Here is an 11,544-nt window from a genome sequence, read left to right as displayed (position 1 = left end):
AATGGGGACTGCGGCAAGTATCCCACTTATTATCCCATCTATTATACCAGTAGCAGTTTCTTCCATCTTTTAGTTTTCGAAAGAGATGCCTTTACATTGATTTCCAACAAAGCGAGGAGGAACAGGTCAACATGTTTCAAGCATGCCGAATCCTTTTCATCCTCAAACAACAAGGCAGATGGAAGTGAATATCTTTCTACTAACATTTTGAAGATTTGTGGCATTTGTTCATTTGAAGATCTTTATTTTTACTCACGAATGATAAGTGTCTTTAAGGCTAGTTTGCACAACGTGAACTTTGCTCTTTTTTCCGCGGGACTTAAATTCCATCGCCAGCTCTTTGGAAACCAAGCATCAGAGAAAGGTCCCTTTTCCTCCCAACGATGACAGATAGGAACACTGAAACAGAAAAAAAAAAAAATCATGAACAATCATAGTGCAATTTTTCAGGTGGGGAGAAAATTTTAAAAAATAATTACAATACGTCATGTGTAACTACAATCAATACGCAATAAAACGATTAGTTACTGCACTCGCTTGCATGAAGTCCCACTTTTAACGGCCTTCCAAACAGCGAAATTAAACTACCATTAATTTTAGTTATTCTGTAATAGCTTAACTTTTGATTTTATTGCAGCTGTTAACTCTGATTGTTCAGGAGGATCAAACAAGTTGGGGGATATAAGACTTTGTATATACAGATACATGACAAATAATTCTGAAACACTCATAGAAGGCTACATTACGTATGTGCTCACAATATAAAATGCCACTCCAAGACCAACTTTAGGATGTGAGCTAAAAGTGACGATCAAGTATATTGATACGATATTGATACAAACAAAATGGTGTATAACTTATGTATTCCGAAAAGTAAAAAAATTGTGAGCAAACGCCCCCTCACTTGTTACTGGAGTATTTTTAAAAAATAAGACTTCTAGAACCAGAATTCTGTCACAAGCAGTAGGGTGAAAATCGTCACATTATTTGTTCTGAGCAGGGTTAGAAGTTGCGGCAGTTATTATTATTATTATTATTATTATTAATAATAATAATAATAATAATAATAATAATAATAAAACTTCTCTTTGGTGAAAATTATATTTTACCCCTCTGTTGAGAAAAATATTTTCGGGAGGAGTACTTTTATCCATTCAAAAAAAAAAAAAAAAAAAAAAAGCGAACACTATAACATGTGATACATTCCATATTAAAGCTTTGCTTATATATAAATACTCAAGTCAAATAAAATAATTGCTGAAGGAATAAAAATTAATAAACAGGGAAACCTTTAAAAATCTAAAATAATAAATAAATAAATAAATAAATAGAGTGTATCTGACGAAGACAAGGGTAGTTGCTGAAACATTTACATTTAAATAAAATTGGCGCAGCTGTGGCTCGGTGATAGAGCGTTCACCTCTGGTGCTTGGGGCCAATGATTCGATCCCAGCTCACTTCAAGCGCCTTTTCTTGGAGTTCTCCAATTTTTTCCCACATTCTTCATTCCACCATTTAATTCACTTCTCATCATCACCTACTCCCTTAGCCTAAGTGCCTGATCGTGGAACGTTAAATTGAATATTTCATTTACATAAAAGTATTGCCTTGTTCAACAATTATTTTATTTTAATTAAGTACTAATAAAATATTACTACTTTCTTTCTTTCCTTCTTACTCGGCATTTTCTTACATGGGTATTATAAAATAACATGTCAAAAACTCACCTGTCGCAACTTTGGTATGTATGGCATCCTCCACAGTGATATTTCTAGAGCAGCTCGACGAGCAGAAAGGGGTCAGGTGGTCTGCTGTTGATCAATTCATCATTTGCAGGAGCATTGGCCACACGCTCTGGAAAGTGGGAGTACACAAAAGGCTTATTTTGGCAAATAACATGTATTTACACCTAGGCTTATTACAACGACTAAATACATTTAACATGAAATGAAGCAGTTTAATTTTATGTAAACAGTAAAGTGGGTTTTTACTACATTTTGTATAAAAAAAAAAACAGAGCTTATAGAAAGAAAAATGAGTTGGCAGGAAAATATCAGCCATAAATTTCACATGCTTTCTGTTCTGGATATTTTCAGCGTAAAGGAAGGTGTGAAGAAGAGTCCGAAATCGTCCCAACCTCGATGCAGGAATGGCCACTTCTTAAATGGAAAGATACGCAAAATAAATATTGACAAACTTGTGGACAGATAGATTTTGTGGATTATTGTCTGCCCGTTGTTAACAAGAAGCAGGGATCGGAAAATCTTTGAGTTTTACGTCCCACGATTATGCCGATTAGGCTAAAGGAGACGGTGATGATGAGTAATGGATGAAATGGTGGAATGAAGAAAGTGGGAGGGAACGGGAGAACCCCGAGAAAACCCACGCACACGGTGTTTGTCCACCACAAAGTTCACTTGGCGGGGGCTGGGATCGAACCCGGGACCCCAAGCACCAGAGGTGAACGCTCTACTACTGAGCCACCGCGGCCCCAGAAGAAGCAGGGATCGGTTTTGAGAACGGAGTGAGAGCGTAAAATATCGCATCTTGAACACAAAGAACACAAATGACTACCTGCGTTTTCGAACGCGGACATTTTCTGACCAAAAACACCAAGGCAAGTACTTGCTATGTATTGCTTCATTTAAATTCTGCAACGTGAAAAAAAAAGTTTTTATCTTACATTTATAATACAAGCTTGAAAAAATCAAGAGCTCCAATTCTGGGGTAGGTTTTATTTTTTTTTTTAAATAAAAAATATCCTACTCTGGAGGGGCAGTCGTCACCTCTGGATCCGCCCCTGTTGTGTACACACCTTCCTTTTGGTGGCAGCAGATATGTAAGCCCCGATGCAATGAGGTATGTTTTTTTTTTTTTTTTTTTTACTGATGGGGCTGCAGTGCCTCAGTGGTAGAGCGTTCACTTCTAGTGCGTGGGGTCCCTGGTTTGATCCCAGCTCGTGCCAAGTGGGCTTTGTGGTGAACAAACACCATGTGCCTGAGTTTTCTCGACACTCTCCCGTTTCCGCCCACTTTCTTCATACCACCATTTTTCACATTTCATTATCACCATCTTCCTTAGGCTCGGTGCCTTTCCTGGGGTGTGAAACTAAATATTTAATTTCATTTCTTTTTAATGATGAGGAATTGGTGTTCCACCTGAAAGCAGGTTTTTGACCCAAAGAGACTTCCGTTGTTAATGTGCGCATAAACATTAGGAGGATATTCCCTATGTCAAGAGCTCTCTTAAACACATCTGACTGGAACCAGCACCAGCCCCCAACCACGGTCCCTTAATTCATAGGTAACATACGATGTGAAACATATTTTTGTGAAGGAATAAAAGTGTGAATGTCAGTAATTAATGTCAGTACACAGCAAATTGAAATGAATTTTGGGCATTATTCGAGCAGACGGTTCTACCAAATTTTGACATATTTCTTACAATTTCATATCAGGTTAGAACAATGCATTTCTTTTAGCAGAGCATGAACTAAATCAGAAGCTCCATTAGTGCTTGCAGATTGACTTCAGGCCTCAGTACAAATACAGCGTGGACGTAAAGCGTAACAATTTCAGTGAATAAAACACGAACCAATTTATTTCAGCTCCCCACTAAAAAGCAGGGGTAGGAGCACAGCAACAGGGTCCGAATGGCAGCGACGGGATGCGTCCGTAGGGAGCAGGCGCGTCAGCGACGGGGAATATACGTCTAAACGAGAATAGTGGAAGACCACACTTACATATGCAATACTTTCACTGATCACTTAAAATTCATTTCAATATGATGTACACTGACAGTAATTACTTATATTCACACTCTCATTCCTTCACGAAAAATGTTTCTTATAATATTTTACCTATAAATTTTATATTTGGTAGAACCGTCTGCTCGAGTGAAGCCGCATTTTGAGTGATAGTGAAATCATTGTAAGCGTAAGTGTGCTTTTCCATTATCCTTCTTTACGCGCATAGTCCCCGTCGCTGACGTACCTGTTCCCTACGAACGCACCCCCTCGTTGCCGCTCGGGCCCTCTTGCTGTGCTCCTGCACTGATTCCAATAGAATGCATTTGTGCTTTTTAGTGGGCACCTAGCAAAAGTTATTTCGTGTTTTATGCACTGTACTTAATATGCTACGCGTCGGGAAGGTTCTAGAACACAAGTCCCCCCTCATATAGGTTAACAGCTAGATTGGTTCTTTTCTGTACCAAAGTTTAACATTTAATTCACATAGTATTGTTGAGCGAGCGTCAGCGAGTGAAGGCGGGTTAGAGCCCCGCACGGCACGTTGTTTTCTGTCTTTGTTACAATTAAGTGGGAAGGGGTACCTGTGTTCTAGAACTTTGCCCCATGCGTCTACTCTATATTTACACTAACCCCCGTGAAGTCAATCTGCAAGTAGTAATGGAGCTCCTCATTTAGTGCATATTCTGCTATAGGAAATACAATGCTCTAACCTAACCTGAAAATGTAAGAAATGTATTAAAATTTAGTAGAACCATCTGTTCCAGTAATGCCTCCAAAAGCATACACTTACTGTCATCTCGTTGTTTGCTTGTATTTATCAGTCTTTCGCCTTGGCAAATAGTACCACAATGCGTGCAGCTTTTATTATACGGATTCATAGTATAAGTAGTAGTAGTAGGAACGGGTTAGAAGCCCCGCGGAGGTTGGTTGGTCCTGTTCTCGACATGAAATAGGCAAATTAAAGACTTGTCCAATTTTTTTCGTATATTTTACAATCTACGGATCTGTATAATAAAACTGCACCACAGAATGACATACTTTCCCATGCATACTCACTCCCATATACGGCTTATTGAGAATAAAAACACATACATTATCATTTTACTACCTTCACTATTAACATTTTATATAGTATTCTACCTAAAATATTTAATTTGATACAGGCGTCTGCAAATGTTAACCTAATGTAGGTATCCTCGTTCTTTCTACGGTATTTTAATACACTGTAATAAGAAACAGTAGAATACTCAATCTGCTGAATTTTACACAGAATGTACCTAGATAGGAATAGGATAGGAATTATACTTACTTGTCTTAAAGCTGACCTTTATCACAGGTGACTTTAAAAAAACACATTATTTATATTCACAAACAATACCATCAAAACACGATTCCGCAAATGGCTCACGATTCCCAGCATGCACTGCTCAAACTGCAGTTACAGTACGGGGAACGTCCGCGCTTTTTAGCACCTAAAAAAGACGTCTATTTTTGGTGATGTCCGACACGTGATTCTTTGTACCATTCTGGCACGTGATAAACACGTACAATTTAGGTCATGTTTGACACGTCATTTTTGTTACCATTTTGGTACGTGATAAAGACGTTCCAAATTTTCAAAAGACGTCATTTTGAATTTGAACCCCAAAAAAAGACGTGTTTATGACGTGCCTGTGCTACTTGGGGGATAACGGTAGTAATTATATTTCTAAAATTATTTCAAATGATCAGCCGTTTTCCCTGGCATGAAAACTATTCTCTGTTATTTTTGATACTTTTTCATCCTTTCTTACCTCTTATACCGATGGGGGCTTAATTTTGGATTTAAGAATTTGGAGTGTGACTATTCATTTCAGCAATCCAGAAAACTATGGATTTAGCACAAATATCGGTCATTTTCGATTACTTTTGCACATCACGTTTTCAAACACACATGCTAACGAGAGTTGAATATAAACTTAAAACATGAGAAGTGTCACTATTCATTTCAGTGTCCTGAGAAACTAGGGAATTGACATTAATATCAATCATTTTTTACACGTTTTCCATTCTCCGGTTAGGTGTCACCCAATAATGATTGTCCGTAATTACTTATATAGTAGGTAATATGCAACCTAATCTGTTAGATCATATTGTTCCAATTTATATATTTATAATACCACTATTCTTAAGATTGCAACTTCTGTACGAGGAAATGTTGACCGAATTACCTTAATATCAAAAGTAACTTTTAAAAAATTTCCTATTATTTCTTTTAAGAATTTTATACGAGGGTCGGCTGATAAGTTCTCGGCCCGACTCTTTCCGAATGGACTACTCTGATGTAGTTGATGTCATGTACAGTGTTGATCTTTTATATATTTAAGTACCAAGTTTCACGATTCTATCATGAACGGTTTCTATTTTACAGGTAATTGAATGAACCATGGCGGAGCCAGATGTCAAATTCACCAAAGAGGAGTTGCAAGGTGTAATGAAGGTCTTCTTCCTGCAACAGAAATAGCCCAAGGAATTCAATGGCTGCATGCTAGACACATTGGGTGGACAGTGACATTCATACCCCACTGAGAAGAAATGGTGTGCGAACTTCAAGCGTGGTTAATTTTCAAGAGAAGATGGTGACAGATGTGGCAGGCCAGTGTCAGTGTCAACTCCGGAAAAAGTGGACCAGCTTCATGACCTGATTTTGAGCAACAGACGGATTTCGCTTCAGGAGATAGCTGACAAAGTGCACATATCCAAAGAATGTGTTGGGTCAATGATCCATGTTGGACATACGCAAGCTTTCTGCGAAATGTATTCCGAAATTTTCGAACGCGGATCAGAAACGCGAACGTGTGAGATCATCGCAGGTGATTTTACGGCATTTTGAGAACTCCAAGGACGATTGTTTGAATCAGCTTGTTACCCAGGATGAAACGTGGTTGCATTACTTTGATCCGGAAACCAAACAGCAGTCATGCGAGTGGTGCCACTCAGGATCTCCAGGGCCCAAAAAATTCAAAGCACAAAAGTCCGCAGGGAAGGTGCTTGCCTCGATATTCTGGGATAAGGATAATGTTTTTCTCTGAGACAATCTTCCAGAGGGCCAGACCATAATTGCAGAGTATTACTGCAGTCTGCTGGCTAAGGTAAAGGACGCTATTAAAGAAAAGCGCCGGGGAAAGCTGACACGAGGTGTCTTGTTCTTGCAAGACAATGGTCCCGTTCACAAGGCTGGCAGAACGATGAATTTTCTGACGGACCTAGGGTTTCAGTGCATTGACCACCCACCTTACTCGCCAGAGCTTTCCCCTTCTGATTATTATCTGTTTCCAAAACTCGAAACAGCACTGAAAAGACAGAAATTTCACAGTGATGAAGAGGGGATAACAGCTGCGGAACGGTTTTTTGCAGACCTTGAGAAATTTTTTTTTTTTTTTTTTTTTTTTTACTTTTTGGACGGGTTGGAGAAGTTGCAGCATCGAAGTGCCAAGTGTGTTGACCTTCTAGAGGACTATGCTGACTAGCCTCACTCTTTCATGCCTGCAGCTCAAGTCCTTCTAGGTCGGGCCGAGAACTTATCAGCCCACCCTCGTATGTCATGAGATAGAATCATTCCACGTTTTCGCAAGGGCAGAACGCCTGCAAGTTATTGCTCAGTTGTTGCACGCTAGCAAGCAGAAGAATAAGATCTCCTCGGTTAAGTTGTAGACGGCCAACAGATATCGCGTAGATATACTCGAAGTAAAATAATGGTGATCTATGATTGCTATTTTAATTTCAGAGAAGCTAAAATGATATGAGAAAATCAAGACATCCTGAAAGCAAATACAATTGTCAGGAAAATAATTAGTATTAAATATGTTAAATCTAAAATTTCCCTTTTTGCGAAGATGAGGCAGAAAGAGAGTTAGGCAGAACAGGAATTCCTTTTCTGCGCAAAGATAAACGTCCGTGAAGTTGTCCCGCCCACCTAATGAATTTTTCTTTTTCTTATCTGCATCGTTAGTTTATCGTTAGTTTACGTTAGTTTTGCTAAAATTATCGTTAGTTTTGCAAAAATAACGATTTTATTCGAGAAATAAATGGGCAGACCAACTTCACGGTTCCCCGCCCACAAACGAATTTCAAAAGTTTTTCATATCACATCGTTAGTTTATCGTTAGTTTACGTTAGTTTTGCTAAAACTATGGTTAGTTTCGCAAAAATAACGATTTTATTCGAGAAATAAAGTTTCCTGCCAACTGTGAATTAGCCCGCCCATATTGAATTCTCATAAAATTCCAACTCACATCGTTAGTTTATCGTTAGTTTACGTTAGTTTTGCTAAAATTAACGTTTTGCAAAAATAACGATTTTATTCGAGAAATAAAAGATCCCGCCAAATGTAAACACAATTACATAGCAGGCATACGCCTATCATGTTTCCTCAGATACAGTACATGAGAATGTGTCCAGTATGTGCCTTATATACTTCTTACGTATGCCTGTTATGTAAATGTGCTGTTAGGGTTTACATTTGGCGGGAACTTTTATTTGTCGAATAAAATCGTTATTTTTCCAAAACAAACGTTAATTTTAGCAAAACTAATCTAAACTAACGTTAAACTAACGATATGAGTAGGAATTTTAAGGGAATTCAATATGGATTGGCTAATTCACAGTCGGCGGGAAACTTTATTTCTCGAATAAAATCATTATTTTTGCGAAACTAACGATAGTTTTAGCAAAATTAACGTAAACTAACGATAAAATAACGATGCGATAGAAAAAATTTGAAATTGATTTGCGGGTGGGAACCGCGAAGTTCGCCTGCCCATTTATTTCTCGAATAAAATCGTTAATTTTGCGAAACTAACGATAGTTTTAGTAAAACTAACGTAAACTAACGATAAACTAACGATGTGAGTTCGAATTTTATGAGAATTCAATATGGGCGGGCTAATTCACAGTTGGCGGGAAACTTTATTTCTTGAATAAAGTCGTTATTTTTGCGAAACAAACGATAGTTTTAGTAAAACTAACGTAAACTAACGATAAACTAACGATGTGAGTTCGAATTTTATGAGAATTCAATATGGGCGGGCTAATTCACAGTTGGCGGGAAACTTTATTTCTCGAATAAAATCGTTATTTTTGCGAAACTAACGATAGTTTTAGCAAAACTTACGTAAACTAACGATAAACTAACGATATGAGTTGGAATTTTATGAGAATTCAATATCGGCGGGCTAATTCATAGTTGGCGAAAAACTTTATTTCTCGAATAAAATCGTTATATTTGCGAAACTAACGATAGTTTTACCAAACTAACGTAAACTAACGATAAACTAACGATGTGATATGAAAAACTTTTGAAATTCGTTTGTGGGCGTGAAGTTAGCCTGCCCATTTATTTCTCGAATAAAATCGTTATTTTTGCAAAACTAACGATAGTTTTAGTAAAACTAACGTAAACTAACGAAAAACTAACGATGTGAGTTGGAATTTTATGAGAATTCAATATGGGCGGGCTAATTCACAGTTGGCGGGAAACTTTATTTCTTGAATAAAATCGTTATTTTTGCGAAACTAACGATAGTTTTAGCAAAACTAACGTAAACTAACGATAAACTAACGATGTGATATGAAAAACTTTTGAAATTCGTTTGTGGGCGGGGAACCGTGAAGTTGGCCTGCCCATTTATTTCTCAAATAAAATCGTTATTTTTGCAAAACTAACGATAATTTTAGCAAAACTAACGTAAACTAACGATAAACTAACGATGTAGATAAAAAAAGAAAAATTCGTTAGGTGGGCGGGACAACTTCACAGACGTCAAACATAAGATTAGATGAAAAAGATGTGTTACAAAGTGCTAGAGGATCATTAGACAAAACAGGAATTAGGCAGAACAGGTAACACCCTTAGGAGTCTTACCTTCAGTGAGGGTTAGTCTTACCTTCAGTCAGTTCTTTGACTTACGCGGCATTGGGAATATCAACAAATAGCTTAGCGACATCGAAAAGGATTGATTCGAAATTTAGATTGCTCGTTCTTGATTATTTTACTTGTCACATTTGCTCTCAAAGGGTGCTGACGGGAACTGAACGTAAAGTTAAACGGCATTGGGGGTGCCATGATTCACCTCAGTGACTCCAGAAACAATGGATCCGATATTAATATCGGTCATTATGGAGCATTTTTATAAGTAACCTTTTTCCCCTTTAGGACTAGACATGTGGGATGTGAACTTATATTTTAAATGGTACCAGCATTGTTACCAATCAATTTAGTGACCACGGAAACTATGGATTTGACATTTATATAGGTTGTTCTCAAATATATTTACAGTTCACCAATTCTCCTTCCCGCCAGGAGTCTAATGGTGGCTGAGCTTGGACTCATTACGAGGCTGTCACTATTTATCTAAGAAAATCAGAAAACTTTAATTCGACATTAATATCGGTAATTTTCGAACATATTTATAAATCAAGTCCTTCTGGTTTCCACAGGTGTACCAGGCAGGGCGTGAGTGGATCAGTGGGTCGCTGGATCAAATTTTCTAAGTGGGTCAACGGTATTTGACGCAGTACGACCCACCATCCAGCATGACCCAGCGTGACCCATTGCGACCCAAGACCCACCGTGACCCACTCTGACTCACCGACCCACCATGACCCATTCTGACCTACCGACCAGCTCTATTAACTGCATTGTAGACAGCATCTTGTGAACACTGGTGAATTTGTCTACGTTTTATTTTCAAGGCCTCTATTTCCTTTCCTTTTGCATTTGTTTTTGTTTACTTACCTAAGATGAGTATATCTAACCTTAAGCAGTAAGTGAACAAAGATTGATTGATTGATTTTGAGTTTTACGTCCCGTTCAGCAGCGAGCGACGTGGACCTACTGATTAACGTGGAATCCGAACCACATGAGCTCCCGCCGGGAAAAAGTGAACAAAGAACTTCAGGCACTTATGGATATTGACACTTCTAATCGTAATAATAGCAATAGGACTTATACTACTACTTGGCTTCCGAGACACACACCTGTGATTTTTTAGAGGAGCTAAATACTGGAAAACATACATTTTTGAATGACTGTAATATAAATTATTATATTAAAAAATTCAATGTAACTATGTATGCCTGATCATCACGGCCAAATTGCAAAGTCAAATGAAATGAACTTTGGTATATAGTTAGGCCTTAATCCAAACTGGGATATATTCATATCTCTTTCACAATAATACATATCCTAAGAGGGTAGTGGGGATCCGAATTTTTGAGAACAATATAGTATATTGCAAGCCGTTAAACTTATTGAGCTGAAATTCAGTATATTAACTCTTTATTAAAAATAAACAGAACATGTAATACGATTTTTTAAATACTCCTTTATGGGGGACACTTTCTATATATGGAAAATTGGTAGTGGGTCGGTTTGTAAAAATAATCGAAAATGATCGATATTAGTTGAGAAACAAATTGAGAAACATAAAATATAGTGCTTCGTTTCATATATCCATTGCTCTTTACTATAATAATTGCTAAAGCTTGTGTTTATTATATGGAGCAGTCAGAACACAGGGCAATCAACCCATAAAATTTGTACTGTAAGCTTAATTACACGGCTGTAATCTTTATTATATGGAAAATTTTACACTTTTTTCCCCTTTACCTTGGTCTACCTATCTTGATTTGGGACTTTGAAATTTCATCCTTTTTCCACTGAAAAGTATCGATAATTCAACAAGGGAATAATTATATCATGATAATTCAATTGAAATTCATTGTAATTTTGCCCATGACAAACACTTTGCCATTTT

The 11,544-nt window shown here is 37.5% G+C and overlaps 1 long non-coding RNA gene across 1 annotated transcript; it reads right to left on the bottom strand.

Annotated features, from left to right (window-relative positions):
* Positions 1-311: 311 nt before the first annotated feature.
* Positions 312-5,368, bottom strand: LOC145665691 (uncharacterized). Its single transcript, XR_014127597.1, has 3 exons — positions 5,058-5,368; positions 1,728-1,854; positions 312-399 (listed from the first exon to the last, which is right to left on the bottom strand). It is a non-coding gene; the product is annotated as an uncharacterized LOC145665691 (long non-coding RNA).
* Positions 5,369-11,544: the final 6,176 nt, after the last annotated feature.

The sequence above is a fragment of the Thermobia domestica genome, chromosome 12, assembly GCF_964235325.1.
Source record: "Thermobia domestica chromosome 12, izTheDome1.hap1.1, whole genome shotgun sequence".
NCBI classification, from domain to species: Eukaryota; Metazoa; Arthropoda; class Insecta; order Zygentoma; family Lepismatidae; genus Thermobia; species Thermobia domestica.
This window is presented reverse-complemented; position numbering and strand designations above follow the sequence as displayed.